Source organism: Triticum dicoccoides, chromosome 4B, assembly GCF_002162155.2.
Source record: "Triticum dicoccoides isolate Atlit2015 ecotype Zavitan chromosome 4B, WEW_v2.0, whole genome shotgun sequence".
Taxonomy (NCBI): domain Eukaryota; kingdom Viridiplantae; phylum Streptophyta; class Magnoliopsida; order Poales; family Poaceae; genus Triticum; species Triticum dicoccoides.
Window position 1 is genome coordinate 463,959,286 of NC_041387.1, and position 7,287 is coordinate 463,966,572.

Here is a 7,287-nt window from a genome sequence, read left to right on the forward strand (position 1 = left end):
TGGTTGTCCGGGGCTAGAAAGCCTTCGCCACCTTTGGCCACCTGTCGTAGTATCCAACATGCTCGAAGGCTATGTGTTGGAGTGGCGCCCTCCGTACTGTGGATTTTGCAGGGTCCGTTGAGCCATCCCTCCAGTACGGTTCCATGCCCTTTAGGGGGTTTTTGCTTTTTGTTTTTTAATCCAGGTGCTTGAGTATGACGCACCCTTTTATTTCGGACTGGGGTTGTATTCAGGGCCGGATTGTCCCAAAACCTAGCTTCGGTTTTCCAGGCGCTCTCCATCGCACAGTATTTTTGTACAATGATCGCTAGGTCAGCAAAGCGTGTAACTTCGCGACGACTTATGGCGTTTATGATTCCCTTGTTCGTGCAATTGTTGCAAAAAATTGAAATCGCGCTGACTTCACGGCAGTCCTTTATCCTGTTCATAACCAGGAGGAATCTGGCCCAGTAATGATGTACTGTTTCATCGAGCTCTTGCCGTATTTGAGATAGATCGCTTATGTTTGGGTGGGCGGGTGTAATTAAGTTCGGAATCCCGCCCGATCTGAGGCTCAAAGTCCAAGATGTTTCCGGATTTGGAAGCTTGGTTTGTTGGATACCTTCCAACAAATCTGGTCTGATGCCTGACTTTAGGTTCAGTATTTGATTGACGTCCGTCCCTCCGCGGGAATCCGGCATGGAGGGATCGGGAATCCAGACATAGCTGGTTTTTAACATAGAAGAAGAGTCACCGCATTGTTCCTCTACCACAACAACGTGGTGGGTAGCCTGGGGAGAGTTAATTTCTCTCAGATCGGTTTTAAGACCAATCTGATCATAGTCTGTAGCGACTCCCAGGGCGGCGATGCGATCCAAGAGCTCGTTTATGGAGGAGAGCTCAATCGGATCTAGCTGCTCGACGAATTCCGAGCTGACGTGAAGATCGCTTTTGATGACCTGAGAGGTCATCGTTGGAGCGGTGGACGAACAGGCGGTCATAAGAAAACCACCTAGCCGGATAGTTTGGTCGGCGGCCAAGGCTCCCTTGACGACGGCGCCGTCTTTAAAGACGGGAAAAGGCATCCTTCCTGATTGCGACGACACAGAGAAACTCTCAATGAAAGCACCAATGTCGGTGTCAAAACCGGCGGATCTCGGGTAGGGGGTCCCGAACTGTGCGTCTAGGCGGATGGTAACAGGAGACAAGGGACACGATGTTTTACCCAGGTTCGGGCCCTCTTGATGGAGGTAAAACCCTACGTCCTGCTTGATTAATATTGATGATGTGTGTTACAAGAGTAGATCTACCACGAGATCAAGGAGGCTAAACCCTAGAAGCTAGCCTATGGTATCATTGTTGTTCGTCCTACGGACTAAAGCCATCCGGTTTATATAGACACTGGAGAGGGCTAGGGTTACACAGAGTCGGTTACAATGGTAGGAGATCTACATATCCGTATCGCCAAGCTTGCCTTCCACGCCAAGGAAAGTCCCATCCGGACACGGGGCGAAGTCTTCAATCTTGTATCTTCATAGTCTTGGAGTCCGGTCGATGATGATAGTTCGGCTATCCGGACACCCCCTAATCTAGGACTCCCTCAACAGGCTTCCTTGGGGGTGAAGTCTGTGTTCGGCTCTACCGCCAATGAGTGTGCAGCTTCTGGGGCGGGGTCTATCCACCCGTCCTCGGACGACACCATCTGCCCCGGATTTAGGTCCGGAGCTTCTGCAGGTGCGATATCCCGAGTATTATCCGACAGCAGGTCTAAGTCGTGCTCATCGTGACTATTCGGTGCTCCTGGCGTAGGCTCGAATCCGTCGAAGATCAAGTCTCCGCGGATATCGGCCGTGTAGTTCAAGTTTCCGAACCTGACCTGATGGCCAGGGGCGTAGTTGTCGACCTGCTCCAGATGGCCAAGCGAATTGGCCCGCAGTGCGAAGCCGCGTAACATGAAGATCTGTCCGGGGAGAAAAGTCTCACCCTGGACCGTGTTGTTGTTGATGATTGGAGGAGCCACCGAGCCTTGAAGCGACGATGCAGAGGAACTCTCAATGAAAGCACCAATGTCGGTGTCAAAATCGGCGGATCTCGGGTAGGGGGTCCCGATCTATGCGTCTAAGGCTAATGGTAATAGGAGGCAAGGGACATGATGTTTTACCCAGGTTCGGGCCCTCTCGATGGAGGTAAAACCCTACTTCCTGCTTGATTGATCTTGATGATATGAGTATTACAAGAGTTGATCTACCACGAGATCGTAGAGGCTAAACCCTAGAAGCTAGCCTATGATGATTATGATTGTCTATATGGACCAAACCCTCCGGTTTATATAGACACCAGAGGGGGCTAGGGTTTACACAGAGTCAGTTACAAAGAAGGAAATCTAATATCCGGATTGCCAAGCTTGTCTTCCACGCAAGGAGAGTCCCATCTGGACACGGGACAAAGTCTTGAGTCTTGTATCTTCACGGTCCATCAGTCCGGCCAAAGTATATAGTCCAGCTGTCCGGATACCCCCTAATCCAGGACTCCCTCACCTGCGGTGTGAGAGAGAGGGAGCTGAGAGGGAGAAAAAGAGAGGGAAGGAGGAAGCGGACGGGGCGATGCACGGCTCACCGGCGAGGGGGCGGCGGAGGAGGCGACCGGACGGGCGCGGGAGGCGGCGGCTCTCCTCCGGCGACTGGACGGCGGCGCAGCGCAGATCCGAGCGGCGGCTCGGATCCCGGGCGACGGCGCGGTGGAGGCAAGCGGCGGCGGGCCCCGCGGGCCAGGAGGGCCCCGCGTGGGCCTAGCGGGCCGGCGGCGGCGGGCGGCGGCGGAGCCATGTGGCGCTCGCCGGTTGGCTGCGGGCGACAGCACGGATGCGTCTGATCTAATCTGGACGTGTCCAGCGGCGGAGAGGGGCTAGGCTAGGGTTGGACTGCGTGAAAATTTCGGAGGGGAGCACCTATTTATAGGTAGGAGGAGGTAGGAGTGTCCAAAAGAGGTGTAGTTTTCGCCCACACGATTGTGATCCGATGACGGAGGACATGGAGATGGTTTAGATGGGTTATTAGGCTGTTTTGGAAGGGTGTTGGGCTGCAACACACAAGAGGCCTTTGTGGTTACCCGGTTAACCGTTGGAGCATCAAACGGCCTCCAAAAGGAACGAAACTTGACAGGTGGTCTACCGATGGTGTACCAAGGCCACTTGGCAAACCTCGGTCCATTCCAAGAACGTTTAACACCCGCTCACGAAAAGAGACAAGAGGGGTGCGCCGGTGCATGTGGGAGTGTCGGATTGCAAAACGGACAACGGGGAAAATGCTCGAATGCATGAGACGAACACGTATGCAAATGAGATGCACATGATGACATGATATGAAATGCATGACGTGAACAAAGTGCAAAACGAAAGGCAAAACCCAACCACGGAGGGAATATCATAACACATAGCCGAAAATGGCAAGAGTTTGAGTTACAAATATGGAAAGTTACATCCGGGGTGTTACACATACCAACCCCTATGCATAGATTACCCCAATGTCACCACGGCAATCCGCAAGTTGATAACCAACACATACATGAAGTGGATCAATAGAACATCCCATTATCACCATGGATATCCCATCGCAAGACATACATCAAGTGCTCTCACATCCAAAGATTCAATCTGGCATAACAAAACCTCAAAGTAAAAGATGCAATTCATCACAAGGTAGAAAGGGAAGAACACCATAAGATCCAACTATAGTAACAAAGCTCGCGGTACATCAAGATCATGCCAAATCAAGAACACGAGAGAGAGAGAGAGAGAGAGAGAGAGAGAGAGATCAAACACATAGCTACTAGTACATACCCTCAGCCCCGAGGGTGAATTACTCCCTCCTCGTCATGGAGAGCACCGGGATGATGAACATGGCCACCGGTGATGGTTTCCCCCTCCAGCAGGGTGTCGGAACAGGCTCTCGATTGTTTTTTCGTGGCTACAGAGGCTTGCGGCGGCGGAACTCCCGATCTAGGTTTCTTTCTGGGGTTTTCTCTATTTATAAGAATTTTTGGTGTCGAGGACAAGTCAATGGGGTCCATGAGGCGGCCACAAGGCAGGGGGCGCGCCCTCCACCCTTGTGGATGCCTCATGGCTCCTCTGGTCCATCTTCGATACTCTGTGGGCTTCTTCTGGTCCATAAAAAATCCTCGTAAAGTTTCAACTTGTTTGGATTCCGTTTGGTATTCCTTTTCTGTAAAACTCAAAAACAAGGGAAAAACAAAAACTGGCACTGGGCTCTAGGTTAATAGGTTAGTCCCAAAAATAATATAAAATAGCATATTAATGCATATAAAACATCCAAAACAGATAATATAATAGCATGGAACAATTAAAAATTATAGATACGTTGGAGACGTATCAGTGACCACTGGGTAGGCTGTGAACATAGCGTGATCGGCCGCATTGCAAGGGGTTCCCGTGCCGCCCCAGGGGCGGCCTGGCTACGTCCAGGCGAGCCAGAGCCATCAGAGCTGCAGAGCTCGTCTGAAAGCTGGCAAGTCGTGGATGCCCAGGCCCCCGGCGTGCTCCGGCCTGGTGACCGCCTACCAGGCCACCTTACACTTCCCTCCAGTGATCTCCTTGTCTTACGCCCAGAGGAACTGCTGTCGGACCTTGTCGACGTCCTTGAAGAATTTCTTTGGTGCCCACAAGATAGTGATGGCGAAAGTAGGCATGGCCGAGAGCACGCATCGGACTAGCACACGCCTGCCCGAGATATGCATCAGTCTTCCCTTCCAGCCTGCTAGCCATGCCCGGATCCTGTCTAAGATGTACTAATCTACGCTTGCCGGTGGTGATCGGGAGGCCTAAGTATCTAGTGGGCAGAGCCGCCACGCCCCTCCAAAATTTTGAAGTACAGTAGCAAGGTCAATTCCATCGCAGGCGATCGAGATGGCCGAGGATTTTGTGGGCTTGACCCTTAGGCCAGTGCCCTCGTTGAAAAAGTGCAGAATTCTTAGGAGTTCGTCGATCTCGTGCCGCACAGGGTTGATGAAGATTATGGTGTCGTCGGCATATAAGCTAGTGCGCATGCGCGCAGCCCTCCCAAGAATGGGGTGAAGGTGGCCGTCCCTAGTGGCTGCCTCAAGGAGATGGTGTAGAGGGTTGATGCAGAGGATGAACAGCAGCAGAGAGAGTGGGTCGCCCTGCCTTAGTCCACAACGGTGCTCAATGCTGTCCCCTGGGATTCTGTTGAGGAGGCAGGCCGATGAGGAGGTCGAGAGGAGAAGGGCCACCCAATCCTTCCATCGCGCCGGGAAGCCCATTCTTCGTAGGAGCTCAAAAATATATTCCCATGAGACACTGTCAAAAGCTTTGGCTATGTCTAGTTTCAGTAGCGGGGCTGGAGTCTTACGGCGATGCAGAGCGCATACGCTATTCTGGACGAATAGGAGACTATCATGTATGCATTTGGTCCTCTGAAAAGCAGACTGCACAGGGGAGATTAGCGTGCTGATGACCACCGCCAGCCTCATCGAGAGCACCTTGGTGATTAGCTTGGCGATGGAGTGCATGAGGCTGATAGGACGAAAATCTCCCATGCAGGTGGCACCATCCTTTTTTGGCAGTAAGGCGATCATGGCCGAATTCAGGTTTGAGAAATTGCCCCCGGCAAATCTGTAGAAGTGATCAAAGACCGCCATGACATCATTTTTGATAGTACTCTAGCATGTCCTGAAGAAGCCGCCCGAGAATCCATCCGGCCCTAGCGCCTTGTCGGCGGGCGAAGCGAGGACCGCGACCCAAACTTCAGCTTCAGAGAAGGGGTTGTCAAGTCTTGCGCTCTGAACTGACAGCAGTTCGATCGCCTCCCAGTTAATGGAGCAACCGCGGTCCTGTTTGGTGCCCAACAACTTGACAAAGTGAGTGTGAGCAGCAACTCCTTTGTCCGCGTGGGAGGTGGTCGTTCTTGACTCTGAATGAAGGGAATGGATGAAGTTCTTCCTCCCGTGAGAGTTGAACTTGGCTTGAAAGAAAGCTGTCTTGGCGTCCCCTGCCTTTAGCCATGTGATCCTTGATGCTTGTCTCTTGCGCGCGCGCTCGATCGCGGCGAGGCCAATGATCCTCTGCTTGAGCTGTTTCCGCAAGTGGAATTCTGTAGTTGTGAGCGGCGTTTCTCTTGGGCAATGTCAAGCCTGAGCACAATTTCTGCGGCGAGGTGGAATTGGACCTTGGCGTCGCTGAACAATGATCTGGCCCGAATTCTGAGATCATATGCAGTCCACTTCATTTTTTGCTTGATACGTGCAATCGGACAGACAAGATCCGTCGGGCGCAGCTAGGCCCACTGCACTGTCTCCTGGAAGTGAGGGAAATGCGTCAAGAAGGATTCAAATTTGAAAGGTGGTTTGTGTGTTAGTGTCGCCGTGTTTGCCAGCAGGAGTTGATAGTGATCCAAGCAGGCGGTCGAGGCGGCCATCAGCATGTAACTAGGGAACAGACCATCCCATTCGAAGTTGCAGAAAACCTTGTCAATGCTGACAAGTGTCGGGTCCTCCCGCTCGTTCGACCAGGTGAAACACATGTTCTTGCACTTTATTTCCTTCAGACCAGCAGTGTCAATGACCCTTCTGAATTTCCCCATCACTCTTCTGTTCAGGTTGAGATTGCTCTTGTCACAGGCTTCGTAGATGATGTTGAAGTCGGCGGTGATGAGCCACGGCTCGCCCATTGGCGGGGCTATATGAATCAGCTCAACCAGGAAGGCATCATTGCGGGCGTTGTCATCAGGGCCGTAGACAGCCGTCAGCCAGAACGACGCGCTGCTCTGAAGAATTGTGACCTTGGCCGTTATTGAGAAGCAGCCGACGGCATGAGTGACCAGGTCAACCATGCGCTTGTTCCAGAGGATTGTTGCCCCTCCTCTGGTGCCTGTCGCCGGCGGCACCGCGCAACCCTCGAGCAAGGAGCCCCGAGTTCATGGACATTGCCAACAGGCAACATACCATGTTTCCAGCTTCGTTTCTTGCAGGCAGAGGACTGTAGTCCTGTGGGATTCAGGGAGCTCGTGAACCGCAAACCGCCATGCTGGTGAATTCAATCCCCTAACGTTCCAACTCATGATGGAGATGAAGAATGGTCCCCTCATAGTGATTCTTCTTCCAGTATTCTTTTTATATATTTCAAAATAAATCTCCGTAAAGTTTCAGGCCATTTGAAACTCCGTAGAATAGCTATCTCTGCTGTACCTCTTTTCAGATCAAGAATTCCAGCTGCAGGCAATCTCTCTTGTAATAAAACTTACAATTTAAAAGAGAAAATGCATTAAAATGACACCT